A 14,985-nucleotide genomic window follows, 5' to 3' on the forward strand; every position below is an offset into this window, starting at 1 on the left:
ACTGAGCTGCTCCGGTCTTACTTGGTTGAACAAAACGGAGTCAACAAAAAATCATTTTTGAGTGCTCTTTGATAGCGCAAAATCCATTCCAGATCATTTTAGTACTCAAAAAAATTTTGGAATTTTTTTCTCAAAAGTTTGGAATTTTTGTATGTTTCAACCCCTATACTTCTTAGTTGAAAAAAAAGTGAACTCAACCAAAAATCACATTTGAGTGCTCTTTCATAGCGCAAAATCCATTTCACACCATTTTAGGACTTTTGAAAACTTTTTTTTGAAATTTTTGTGTTTCGACCCCCATACTGCATAGGTGAAAAAAGTGAAATCAACAAAAAATCATTTTTGAGTGCTCTTTCATAGCGCAAAATCCATTTCAGACAATTTTAGTACTTTGAAAAACTTTAAAAATTTTTCGAAAAAAAAATTGAAAATTATTGAAATTTTTTCCAAGTTGTAGGCATCAGGTGTCTCATATAGGGGTTTTTTGTGTTTTTAAAAAATCATATTATGATGTTCTATGAGTTTAGGATCTATCCAGTTATTCTCTAGTGAATATTGGAACAGCCGTAATTTGCCCAATGATTGTAGGGTGGTGGGTTCGAACACCACCCCTACAAGAAATTTTACCTCTGAAAAAAGTGATTTTCTCTAAGTCAAATCAAGTTTTTTTGGTTAAGTTTTGCCAGCGTGGGTGAGTGTAATGAAACATATATTCTAGACTTTTGGTTGCTCATATTTGGTTGCGACTTCTTGTCAGATGTTTTTTGGGAAAGAGTAACTCTCAGGTTTTTGGCGGTAGTTTTAATCATCAGCAAATGTCATGCTTTTCTTGAGTTCCCAAGGTCATTGGGAACATGCTCCAAGAAAGAGGGCAGGGGTGGAGATCTTCTTGATTGTCGTTTGATCCGATATCCTTGAACCTTCATAATTGGAATGAAAATACTGTAAGGGCAATAACATCAAAGGGGGTGGATGTAGCTCATGTTGCCTAAGACCGAAGCGAAAAATTTGAATTTAAAAAACTACGGGGAAAAAACCCGTGCGAGGCCGGCGACCGGACGCACGAACGAGCCGTAAGCCGTTTTTACTTTGGCAACTCGTACTTCACCGTCTCGCCCAGGGAATGTTTCCACAACTCTTCCGAGGGGCCAGATTCCTCTCGGCGTCAAGTCCTTGAGTACCCACACAATATCTCCAACTTTCACAGGAGGCTGGTTGTTGTCTGTCCATTTACGTCTGTTGAGTAACGTCGGCAGGTACTCCTTAATCAAACACCGCCACACGTGGTTCATCAACTGCTGGACGTGCTTCCAGTTCTTGAAACTAGCTGGCTGTTGGTCTCCAAAGTTTCCGGGTGGCAGGGAACTGTGAGGGCGTTGGATGAGGAAATGGTTAGGAGTGAGTGGTTCTTCATTTTCAGGCTGATCAGCAACGTTTGTCAAGGGTCTGGAATTCAGGATTCCTTCGACTTCAACCATTATTGTCTCAAAGATGTCGAAGGAGAGACGCTTAGATCCTAGAATGATTAAGAGTGTCCTCTTGGCGCTCTGGATCAATCGCTCCCACACGCCACCGAAATGAGGTCCGTATGGTGGGTTAAATTTCAATGTGGTTTTGACTGCAGCTAGGGCTTTATAAATCTTGTCTTTGTCTAAAGCCTTAACCGACTTCTTCAGCTCTTCGGAGGCGCCGACAAATGTTTTTCCGTTATCGCTGTACAATAAAATAGGTTGGCATCTTCGGCAGGTGAATCGTTGATATGCATTGAGGACTGCAGCATTGAGGACATGTGGTTTTGACTGCAGCTAGGGCTTTATAAATCTTGTCTTTGTCTAAAGCCTTAACCGACTTCTTCAGCTCTTCGGAGGCGCCGACAAATGTTTTTCCGTTATCGCTGTACAATAAAATAGGTTGGCATCTTCGGCAGGTGAATCGTTGATATGCATTGAGGAAGGTGTCTGTATTTAAACCTGGACATGTTTCTGAATGGACTGCTCGCGTAACGAGGCATGTAAAAACACGTCCATAATGTTTCTCGATTTTGCTTTGTTTGTCCTCAATATAAAACGGGCCAAAGAAGTCCAGTCCTGTGTTGGCAAACGGAAATTTGGTTTCTTCTGTGGGGAAGCGGAATGCAGGAAGTGGGGCCATTATTGGTTGTATATTTTGTGTGTCAAAACGGCGACACAGAAAACATCGGTATTTTATTGAATGAAGTGTTTTTCGATGTCCAATGACGTAGTAGCGTTGTTGTACGAAAGCTTTGACCAGTTCTGTTGCTTGATGAGCAAAAATTCTGAGCGCATGTTCAAGGTATAGTCTAGCAATCTTTTGCTTTGCGTCCAAGGTTATTGGACATTTTTCAATCTCCAATTCTGTTGGAACAAATAGGAGACGGCCACTAGATCGTATGAGTTCGTTTTGGTCAATTATTGGATTTAAGTTTCTCAATTTGCTCTTGGCGTCTAACTTTTGTGTTCTTTTTAATGAGTTGATTGTTGAGGAGAAAGCATTGTTTTGAGACAACTTTAGCGGAAAATTTTGAGATAAACAAACATCATCTTTTGTGTATTGGCTTTTGTCGGAACGATTCTTCTTAGCTCTGTAAATTAAATTGAAGACAGTTGCGAGGGTTAACAGTAGCTTATTCCATGTTGAAAAGCGGTTTGGGTCTAGAACAGGTTTGATTGGGGTTTTTGTATTTCTGGTTACGGCACCTACGGTTGAAATCTTTTTCATATCTTTCCAAGAACTTTTAGTGTTTTGCAAAAATTGTGGTGCTGTAAGCCATTTCGGGGGGATTTCTGATGGCTCAAGGCCACGCGTTCCATGGTCGGCTGGATTAAAATTAGTTGGGACATGATTCCACTCATCAGTTTGAGTTGTTTTCTTAATTTCTTCGAGTCGATTTGAGACGAAAACGTTTTGTTTCTTAGTTGAACTGATCCAATCTAAGACAACACGACTATCAGCCCACAAGTCGAATTTTTCAAATTTTAATGTCATTTCAGTTTGTATCAGTGTGCGGAGGCGTGTACCTAAAACGGCTGCTTCGAATTCTAATTTTGGCACACTAACTTGTTTTATTGGTGCAACTTTGCATTTTGAAAGATTTCATCCTGTTTTTGGGTGCGAATGTAAGCAACTGCTGACAATGCAACGGTTGAGGCGTCAACAAAGACATGGAGCTGGTGATTATTTTCCTGATTCGTTGAGGAGTTCAACCATCTGGGGATTTCGATATCAGGCATTGCAAAGTAACTATCGAGCACTTTTTGTAGGTTGGAATGAAGTTCTGCGGGAATTGGTTCATCCCACTTCTTACCTAGCTTCCAGACTTGTTGTAAAAGCATTTTGATTCTAATTGTGAGCGGGGACAAAATTCCTAGGGGATCGAAAATTCTTGATACTAAGCTGAACATTTTCCTTTGTGTATACTCACTTGCATTTCGGGGAAAATGTTCTAATGTCTTCATTAGAAAACAGTCAGTTCTGATATTCCATTTCTGACCGAGGACTCTGTTGATCTCTTTCAGTTCATCTCGATCTTCTTGCTAAATGAACCTTAGGGCTTCATGTTTGTTTGACACAAATTTTGTCTAGCGAAAGCCACCTTTATGAAGGCTATCTTTAGTCTGGTTAATGGTGTCAATTGCTTCTTCTATAGACGGCAAAGAATGGATATAGTCGTCCATATAAAAATGGTTCTTTTTGCATTAACTGCTTTTGGAAATTCAATTGCATTATCTTCTGCGCAACGGTTGAGAACGAAAATTGCACAAAATGAGGAGCAGGTTGCTTCAAAAATTAATCTGGTGAACTGGTATTGGTTAACCATCTCTTCATTGCGCCAGAGAAAGCGTAATGCAGATTGGTCCTCATGCCTTATTGCTATCTGCATGAACATGCCTTCGATATCAGAGAGAATGGCAACTGGGTTTTCACGAAATCTCAGAAGAATTCCTACCAAGTTGTTCAGCAAATCTGGTCCTCTGATCAAATTGGAGTTCAAAGATTGTCCTCTAAACTTGGCCGCAGCGTTTGCTACTCTGCGCACTTTTCCGGGCTTGTTTGGATCAACCACTGGGTGATGAGGCAAATACCAAATTTTCTCGGGTTCTGGCTGCTGCATTTCAACTGGCCTGACATAAAATTTTTGAAGATCTGTTGTGAGAGTTTGCTCACACAACTCTTTCAATTGGAGGTCATTACTGAGTCGCATCTGAAGACTTTTCAGCTAGCTGAGAGCTGCAAAATAATTATTTTCAATTCTCAATGGTTTTTTCCAAGGCAGTCCAATTTCGTACCTCTCACCATTGTAGCTGATTGTTTTGTTCAATATATCAAGGGCTTCCTTGTCAACGGGATTTTTAGATTCAGGCTCGGGTTGAGTTCCTTCAGCTTCAATTTTCCAGAATTGCTCAAGCAATTCATCAAGAGGCCGATCGTCGGAGCTTCTTCGTGATACGTGGTACACGTACTGTTTCTGCTGGTGAGATCGTTGTTTGGGTTGCTTTCGCACTCTTTCATACTCTCCAGCTAGGGTCCATCCAAGCCTCGTCTTTACGCCGAAAGGCTGGTTTTTAGTTGCCGGGATGACTTCAACTGGATGTGAAAGCAAAAGTGTTTATTCCCAAAGGGCACCGATTTTGCCTTCAGCTATTTCTGGGAAATGAATGTGACGGAGTTCTTTGAATGCATCGCAAAGTTGGTTGAGTTCAAATGTATTAGCTGGTGCTACATTTAAACAAGGACTGCTATAAGTGGTTGTAATTTGAAACTTTTGATCCAAATTTTCGTAGGATGCAACTGTCACTTGTTCAGAAATTTTTGAAAGTGGCATATCATGCTCTGTGTTAAGATACTGAAGCGTAGTTGCTTCTTGATCTTCGCATGGAAGAGCAAGGAACTCTGTGATTTTGTCAAGTATGAAAGTAAATTGGCTTCCTGAATCAATCAGAGCGTACGTATCGAAAGCTTTTTTGCCGTTTAGAAAAGATACTGGGATAAGTTGAACTTGTTCGAACCATTCTTTTGGTGTAGACTGTAGATGATTCACGCTAAAACTTTGGTTGGCATTGTTCAAATTAGCGCGCTGAAATTGATTCTGATTTTTGTTTGCAAAAGACTGTCCGTAGCGGCTCTTTTGTGATTTGGATGAGGCGCTTGCGTTGTTGTTACTTCCTGATTCACATTGCTGTTTGACAAGCTGATTTGCTTGGTTGGTAACACTTGTACCTGTGGAATTGCTGGTGGCAAAAGCAGCTGGTGGACGCTTGATAATTTTAGCAGGGTCATGCAGTGTTGTGTGGTGGTATCCGCTGCATGTTTGGCAGCGTTTTGTTGATGGGCAGTTTTGCTTCTTGTGTTTATTGCTCAAACAGTTCAAGCAAAGATTGCTCTTGCATACAATGTCAAATCGCTGGTTTGGGCTGCATTGTTGGTAATCGGGACAGGTCGCTAGTATATGATTTCCTCGACATTTTTCGCAAGAATGCTTTGGTTGATTTGAGTTGTTTAGGGGTGGAAATGGTGGAGCGCTAGGTGGTTTCACATTACCGCTACTGCTTAGTGCTGTTGACTGATTTAGGCTAGTCGGCTGTGCTGGAAAACCTAAATTTTGGGTACTTAAATTTCTTGAGTGATTAACGCTGTTGTTCAAATTTCCAGAGATACTAAAGTTGTTTCTACGAAGGTTATTTTGCTGGAAGTTTTCGCGGTTTATCTTATCGTACACATGTGCTTGAACTTCTAACCATTTCTGAAATTCAACTTAAGTAGCTGGTGTTTGGATTGATGTAACGGTGTGCTCTGTCCATTTGAGGAGGATGTTATGCGGGACTTTTTCTTTAGCTTTCTTCATAAGTGTTGAGCTCTGTAGGTCCGCTGTGCATCCCAGGTATTGGAAAGCTTGCACTAAACGTTTCAAGAACAAAGCAAAGGCCACAAAATTTTGCTTGTTATAGTCATTAGTTGATTTCCAGTTTTCCAATTGATTTATGAAGGCGTTCACCACTATTGTAGGATCACCAAAATATGACATTAGTTTGTTTGAAGCTGTGCTATAATAAGCAGGATCACACGAATAAGCTTGGATTACATCTTTTGCTTTGCCAGTAACTGCATTTTGCAAATAGGTGATACGATGTGTGTCGGTGATACTGGTGTTGTTATGTACGAGCGAAAAAAAGTTATTCATCCATTCGTGGTACTTCAATGGGTTGCCATTAAAGTTTTGAATTGTAAGAGGTGGTAACTTTATTGAGTGTATACTTGTTGAATTCTGGCAATATGGAGCTGTGTTTGAGGTCCACGGTAAAGAATTGATTTCAAAAGAAGGGTTTTTGAACCTTTCATTTGATTTTGGATTCAATACGCTGGAAAATTGATGTGAATGTGGTAATTGTGGCTGGGGATTTTGCTCTACTGAAGGCAGTGCTTGTGAGGGAAACGTTGAGATTGAAGGAGCAATTGGAACACTTTCAGTTATTGTTTTTGAACAGGCGGTTTGTTGAACACTTAATGGGTTGACAGGCTCAATGCCTACGGTATTGACTTGTGACTGTGGCTGGAATTGAGTGAAGTTTCCAGGTAAATTTTTATTCTCTGTGGTTTTCGATTCCTGTCTATTATGCAATGGTAAAGAAAATATGTTAGATGTTTGAAAATTGTTTGCGTTTTGGCAGGAATTTTCGGAGAACTGATTAAAGTTTGTCATTGTGTTACTTGTGACTGTGGCTGGAATTGAGTGAAGTTTCCAGGTAAATTTCTATTCTCTGTGGTTTTCGATTCCTGTCTATTATGCAATGGTAAAGAAAACATGTTAGATGTTTGAAAATTGTTTGCGTTTTGGCAGGAATTTTCGGAGAAGTGATTAAAGTTTGTCATTGTGTTACTCAGTTCTTAGTGTTACTCATTGTGTTACTCAGTAGTACTCAGTACTTAGATGTTTGAAAATTGTTTGCGTTTTGGCAGGAATTTTCGGAGAACTGATTAAAGTTTGTCATTGTGTTACTCAGTTCAATTGGTTGTTTTGTCTGTTGCGGATCAAAATCTAGATTCTGTGCTTTTTCTTGACTGTCATATTTGACAGAACTGGGATTCATCAAGCGGCGATTATGTGTTCCTTGGAATTGGGAACAACCCATGCTCTTTGGTTCGAACGTTTACGTCTGAAACCGTTCCTCGGCGATATCTCGGGAAAATTCAGATAACATATTTTTTGACTGTAATTGATTATTAAGGTTTTCCTGAGGAAAACGGTTTTGAAAGTTATTTTGCGTGCTTACAAAACTGAGTGGCTGGATTGAATCATTGTCTGCTTTAAACTGCTGCTGGTTGACTGTAAAATTATCAACAGCAGAAAACGTTGTATCACTGAGAGCAAAACGATCGGGAGTTTTTGCGACGGTCGTCTCAGGTTTCGCAAAATTTTTATCCGAGTGTTTTACTTCTGTTTTGGAATCAACTGTGTTATCGATGTTCATTGGTCTGAATAAACTTGTTGTACTCATTGCAATAGTAGGGGGATTCTCGTTGTTGCCATCTAAAAACTTTGACAACATTGGATTGGCCCTGTGGCATTCAGACAAAAACAGGGATGGTTTCTCCGGTCTCGGTGGGAGAGGTGGTGTTTTGTTGGAGAATGATGAACGTTCTGGGTTGCTTGCTTCTGGAATCTCGTTCATTGATGGTGAGCATCTCCGTGAGGTTGGATATCTGGCAGTCGTATGAGTTGTTACACTGACATCATCGCGTATCCTAGTTGAAGATTGGCTGATTAGTCCATCGTCATCTAAACTGTCAATTTCGTGTTCAAATTTCTCTAGCCGTGACAGAAGGTTTGAATATCGTTCCATGACAGATGAAGTACTGCTGGAGTTCGGACTTTCTTTTAACACGGCATCAAGTGTTGTTTTCAGCTCGTTTGACTTTGTTTGACATTTGTCTTTGCTTTATTGATGAGCAGGGTGAGTGATCTGAAACTCTTTCGCTGATCAATTGCAGATTGTAAGAGGTCCAGCTTGCTTTTCAAACTCAGCTCTGCAATTTTGAATTCGTTTAAGGCGTACTGACAACTTTGACTGTTCTTCTTTGTCATCTTGCTCTTGTTGGTCTTTTTCGTACTAACAGGTAAAAAACGGCTTCGAAACCGGAGCGACGCAAATTTCAAAGTCGAAAAACAATAATTATAACACTGTGAGGCTAATAAGCCCCAGTTTTTGTTGTTAAATATACGACGCAACTTTTCTGAAAAATAGAATCCTATTGTTTCTTTTTGTGCTAAATCTAGCTAGTTTTATCTAAAAAAAAAAAGAAAAATAAACGTAAGCGCGCGCTTGTTTCGTTATTTCAATAAACACGACCAAATAATTGCTAAAACTTGGGGAAATTAAGATTTCTTTATGAGTATAATAAGTGTATGGCTCTTGAATAGTTTTTTGTTACAATCTTTTACAAGTACGAAACCTTTTTTTGAAAAAGGAACAAAAAAATGCTTAGAGGCTGCTACTGCTTAGTACCTGTGTTGAAAATGTTCAAAAGTTTTTTTATTGCGGTGCGAATAGGCAACGTGAGCTACAGACAAGCAGACAAGACAACTCAACTTGTACTGGGGCTCGTTTGAAATTCTTTCCTCTTAAATTGAACTGCTTGCTTCTTGTTTTCTTTTCAAAACTTTTGAAATCTTTACTTCCTTCCGCCCTTGTGACTGCTGACACTAAGTTTTGAAGATCATCTGCTATGGTAACTACTGAGACCAAAAATACTCTCTCCTTCTATCTGGTGACTACTGAGACCAAAAATATGGGCAAAGGGACTTCTGAGACCGCGGACAAAAAAGGAAGAGACGTTTGAGTTATACTCAAGGAAGTATTTGTGTGAGCAAATTTAAGTGAAGAAATATTTCGAGCTTTTGATTTTCTTGCTTTTGATCTAATGAGAAAAATGTTTTTAATTTTTCCTCTTTTTTGTTTTTTTTTTTTTTCTTGAAGTTGTTTTCAGTGCATACTACCCCATTAACTAAGCGCGCGGCTAGTAGTATGCACAAATTGAAAGCAGAAATGTGATTGTCTGGTTTTCTTAAGAATAAAGTTTGGCAAAAGTGATAAAATTTATTTATCAGCTTGTTTTGAAATAAACTGAGGGGGTGCGATCAACAGGTTTTCTGGGACTAATAAATGTTTTAACCAAAACTTTGGGAAAACGTTTTTAATTTTTTTTTTTAGTGAAAGAAGCAATTTTGCCAATTTTATGTTGCCTCTTTTCTAAAAGTAAAATCGAAATAATAATTTTGAAGCTTGTATTATAACCAGCTGAGGGGGTTCAATGAAAAGGTTTTCTTAGATCTACTAATTGTATCTATCAAAACGTCAAGAAAAGTTTTTTTTTTAGTTTTTTTGGGTCTAAGAAGCAAATTTGCCAATTTTATGTTGCCTCTTTATTGAAATGCAAAATGGATAAACTAATTTGAAGCTTGTTTTGTAACAAACTGAGGGGGCTCAATGAATCGGTTTTCTTGGATCTACTAATTGTTTATAACAAAATTTCAAGAAAACGTTTTTTTTTTACTTTTTTAACGTCAAAGATGAAATTTTGCTAAATTCAAGTTGCCTCTTTTCTAAAATGTTAAATTGATAAACTAACGTTAAAGCTCGAATCATAGCAAACTGAGGGGGCCCAATCAATAGGTTTTCTTGGATCTTCTAATAGTTTATATCATAACAACAAGAAAATTTTTTTTTGAATTTTTAAAGTCAAAGATGAATTTTTGCTAAATTCAAGTTGCTTCTTTTCTAAAATGTTAAATTGATAAACTAATTTTAAATCTCGAATTATAGAAAACTGAGGGGGCCCAATTAATAGATTTTCTTGGATCTACTAATAGTTTATATCATAACGTCAAGAAAACGTTTTTTGAATTTTTAAAGTCAAAGATGCAATTTTTGCCAAATTCTCGTTGTCTCTTTGCTAAAAAGCAAAGTCCAAAAACTAACTTTAAAACTTGTATTATAGTGAACTGAGGGGGCCCAATCAGTAGGTTTTCTTGGATCTACTGATAGTTTATATCATAACGTCAAGAAAACGTTTTTTGAATTTTTAAAGTCAAAGAAGCAGTTTTTGCCAAATTCTCGTTGTCTCTTTGCTAAAAAGCAAAGTCCAAAAACTATTTTTGAAACTTGTATTATAGCAAACTGAGGGGGCCCAATCAATAGGTTTTCTTGGATCTACTAATAGTTTATATCATAACGTCAAGAAAACGTTTTTTGAATTTTTAAAGTCAAAGATGCAATTTTTGCCAAATTCTCGTTGTCTCTTTGCTAAAAAGCAAAGTCCAAAAACTAACTTTAAAACTTGTATTATAGCGAACTGAGGGGGCCCAATCAATAGGTTTTCTTGGATCTACTAATAGTTTATATCATAACGTCAAGAAAACGTTTTTTGAATTTTTAAAGTCAAAGAAGCATTTTTTGTCAAATTCTCGTTGTCTCTTTGCTAAAAAGCAAAGTCCATAAACTAACTTTGAAACTTGTATTATAGCAAACTGAGGGGGCCCAATCAATAGGTTTTCTTGGATCTACTAATAGTTTATATCATAACGTCAAGAAAACGTTTTTTGAATTTTTAAAGTCAAAGATGCAATTTTTGCCAAATTCTCGTTGTCTCTTTGCTAAAAAGCAAAGTCCATAAACTAACATTCAAACTTGTATTATAGCGAACTGAGGGGGCCCAATCAATAGGTTTTCTTGGATTTATTCAAAATTTTCCATTAAAATGTTGGGATAACGTTTTTTGATTTTTGACCCTCAAAAAAGCACTTTAGCAACTTTTTCGTTTTTTGTGCAAAAATTTTACATAAACAACTAGACTTTAAAAAAGTCAATTTAAGGTCCAACTGAGGTGTTCTATTCAACTACTAATTTTACTGTTATATAGATTTTTTGCGACAAATTCAGAAAAATGTTTTTGAATTTTTCTGATACAAAAAAGGCTATATCGTTTTTTCGTACAATCTATGTGTTTTTTGCTGCTAAATGCTGACATGTGGTTTCTCATGGCTATTTCTTTCATAAAGCATCGACAAAAGCTCGCTGGGGGACAATTTTCATGTTTTTGAGATTTTTGTCGCAAAAAAAATTCAAGTTTTTTTTGGATACGTCTAACCGGGAAAGGGACTTCTGAGGTGACGTCTGGGACCTCGGGCTATCATCTCTTGGTGACGTCTGCAACCAAAAAAAAAGTCAGGCCTTCTTGATCGGTTGACGTCTGGAACCCTTGAAAAAAAAATCTCCTCGTCTTTGGTGACGTCTGAGACCAAAAAATCGTCTTGGGGGGGCTTCTCTTGATGCTGATTGTCTTAATTGTTGATGAAGGTGTTGTGTAACTGGGTAACTGGTCATCAGGTAGGCCCTTTTTGTTCGGACACTTGGTACGGTTTCTTTGTCTCTTTGTCCTTGGGGGGGGTTGATGTCACCCTCTTTGTTTGAGAAAAATTCCGTTTCAGAAGGTAGACTATGTTTCTTAATCACGGAGGTAGGTCTCCAAAATTATGTAATGAAACATATATTCTAGACTTTTGGTTGCTCATATTTGGTTGCGACTTCTTGTCAGATGTTTTTTGGGAAAGAGTAACTCTCAGGTTTTTTGCGGTAGTTTTAATCATCAGCAAATGTCATGCTTTTCTTGAGTTCCCAAGGTCATTGGGAACAGTGAGAATCGCACCCAGGCTGGCGAAAGTTAGACAAAAAACTTGATTTAACTTAGAGAAAATCACTTTTTCAGAGGTAAAATTTCTTGTAGGGGGTGTCCGAACACCCCCCCCCCCCCCCCCCACACACACACACACACACAAGCACTAGGTAAATTAATATACTACTTAAAATGGAACTTGAGGAGGACAAATGTTTCAAAAGATGATAAGTTTTACATGGAAAAAAACATTTAAATTTTTTAAATCTTAAAAGAGTTTGTGAAACCATTTATTACCTAATGATTAGACTCTGTTCTCTTCCTTCATCCGTCAAAAACCATACCCACACGGACAACTGTGATAAAATAGCGTAAACTACAGAAAACATTTTTTAGAGAAAAATGAAAACACAACAAAGTTGAAAAAGTTTGTCTAACTCTTCTGTCGTTTTTCTTGCCTCACGAACTTTTCTTTACTCTTTTCTCCGCGCCAATTTTTGTCTCCGTGTTACGGGATGTTTTACTGAACGGAAAAAGAGCCTCTAATAACTTTTTGGAGTTACGGAAGAGAAAGATTAAAAGATTTCATTTTTGTTAAACAAAATCATTTTTCAAAACTCTATGCGCGCCAACGCTGAACCTTTAATCCACCTTGCATTTGAAATTGCTTTGACTGATTATGCTTAGGCTTGAACAAAACTGAGATACTTGAGACGACAACAACAGTAGTAGATAAAACAGGGAAACCAGCCACCAGCAAAATTTGTTCCTTTTCTCCTAACGCTAATCGCGCACGTCGAATGGAACAAATTTTACTGCTTGCTGGTTTCCCTGTTTTATCTACTACTGTATATTCACTCTATATTCACTTCTTATACAATTAAAAACTATCAATTCTTGTCTCACTTAGTGCAAACCACTAGTACAGAGTTAAGCTGGTAATTAACCATTATCAGACGGATAGTTCGGGTTCTATCCCCACCGACTCCGGTGGACGTATCCCAGTACTAGTATAAAACTACGAAGCACGTAAAACCAAATTGCGAAAAAAACTTGAACAAAAAATGAAAATATTAAAATAATTAAAATTTTCATATATTCCCCTAATCAATATTTAACCAATCTTAAACTAAAACTTCCTGTCTCACTTGGCGTAGTGGTTAAATCATCGAGTCTAGTTAAGTTGCTTTAGCAAACGGAAGGTTTGGGGTTCCTTCCTCACTGACTCCAGTGAACGTCCCCCGATAGGCGATGCCGCCTTTCAGGATTCTGATGAGAAACTATGAGGATTCTGATTCTGAAAAAAACTATGAAACTAAGTGAGATAAAAAAAACAAAAAAAAACCAAATTCACAGTTCTTAAAAAAGGATGATCAGTGAAACTGCTTCGCAGATCCCTGCTGTGAGACTGTATATGGGACACACTGTGGTGGGTATACAGTCAAAAACACTGAGATCGGTGGAAACACAGTGATAAGTGTTTTTTTTTCAATGTCTTCTTGAATATTCTCTCTATATTCTCTCTATATTGGATCAATAATTAATCAGAAATTAATTTAAATTAAAAATAAGATAAAAAAATTAAAAAATTAAAGCAAAATTTACATTTCACTCTTTAAGAGCGATTCACTCTTATTCGGAATGATCCCCCAGTAGAGAATATCGCTCTTTTCACTCTTAAGGAGTGATTCCCTTTTTTTATATTTTTTATACTTTTATTTCAAATTATCTATACTTTTCAATAAATTTATATTTTCTTTTACTTTTTCTATATTTATTCCATTATTAATAAGAAATAATACAAAATCATAATATTTACATGAGCAGTCTTCTTCATTTTGTCTAATGGCTAAAGTACTTTCAGTTCTAGAACTTTGTTTTTCAGTTAGATTTCTACTAAATCCTTTAGTTAATTTTACACCTGGATGCTGTTTCTTTACATGGGCTCGTATCCCATCATATCTCACAATAGAAGCACAATATGGACAATTAACTTTAGCTGAAGTACAACTTCTACATGTATACTTACTCTCATCAAAATCAGTTAGTGGTTTTATATAATTACATTTATTACAATTTCTGATCTGCGGGGCAGTTGGGGTACCAAGGACTTCGTCCCTTTCACTGATTAATACTTCTGAGTTATAGTTAGGGTTAGGATTAGGGTTAGGGTTAGGATTAGGGTTAGGGTTAAGGTTAGGGACTGAGTTATAGTTAGGGTTAGGGTCTGAATTAGAACTGGTGTTATAACTAGAATCAGAACCAGAACCAGAACTAGAGCTAGAACCAGAATCAGAACTAGAGTTGGAGCTAGAGCTAGAACTTGAGCTAGAACCAGAACCAGAACTAGAGCTAGATTCATTTTTTAAAGAACAACCCCATGGAGAAAAATCATTAGCACAAATAGCACTTATTTTTATATTAACACATATACATTTATCAATTTTATCTTTATGACATGATTCGTAATGATATTTTAAACAAGCAATGTTTCCACATTTGTAGTTACACTCTAAACATTTTATAACCATTTATAATAGGTAGATATTTGACTAACTACTAGTTAAATATTTAGCCAATATCTCAATTAAATCTTTAGTATTATCTTTAGATGTGATACAGTCTACTAAATATTTATTTCCTAACGTATTGAGTGTATTAGTTTTACATCTTCCATCTAAAATCAATTCAAGGTCTAATTCTTTTTTATCTCTAACAAAGTTTATAATCTCTTCTCTAAATTCTTCATTATTTTTATATAGATCGGTTAAAAAACTTCCTCCTCTTTTATTCAAAATCCCCGTCTTTTCATTGACGAAGTTAAAGTTACATTGATCAATGTAACTGTTTTGCTGATTTATATGTTCTTCTTGTAGGTCACGCAGATCTTCTCCAAATCCAACATTAATCAAAGTGTTTGCCCTATTCAACATAGTACTCGCTGCAGTTGCCACATGTCCGGCATTTCTTACTGTTATATCAGGACTCATGAAATTATATATCATTAAACCTGAACTTATAATACCTAAAATAGTTGAAAATAATCTAAGACCATTTGCTTTAACCACTTCCTGAGTTAAAACATCATTCTGTATTTTAATACCTTTTAATGTAAGAAGTTTATTAAAATAAAACTGATAATTATCATGACTAATAGTATTTCTATCTGTTGCATTTATCATGAGTGGTTTCATATATGCTATAAGTTTATTTATATCTTCTCTTCCTAACTCATCTTTTAAACTGAGAGCTTTTAAATCAAGGAAACCAACTCTTGAATCATATATCATTGTTCTA

At 36.9% G+C, this 14,985-nt stretch overlaps 1 protein-coding gene across 1 annotated transcript in view; it reads right to left on the reverse strand.

Annotated features, from left to right (window-relative positions):
* Window positions 1-14,985, reverse strand: part of LOC142341326 (uncharacterized) — a 179,199-nt gene that overhangs the window by 138,324 nt on the left and 25,890 nt on the right. The gene's annotated exons all lie outside the window — the stretch shown is intronic.

This window comes from Convolutriloba macropyga, chromosome 6, assembly GCF_964194025.1.
Source record: "Convolutriloba macropyga chromosome 6, txConMacr16.3, whole genome shotgun sequence".
NCBI classification, from domain to species: domain Eukaryota; kingdom Metazoa; phylum Xenacoelomorpha; order Acoela; family Convolutidae; genus Convolutriloba; species Convolutriloba macropyga.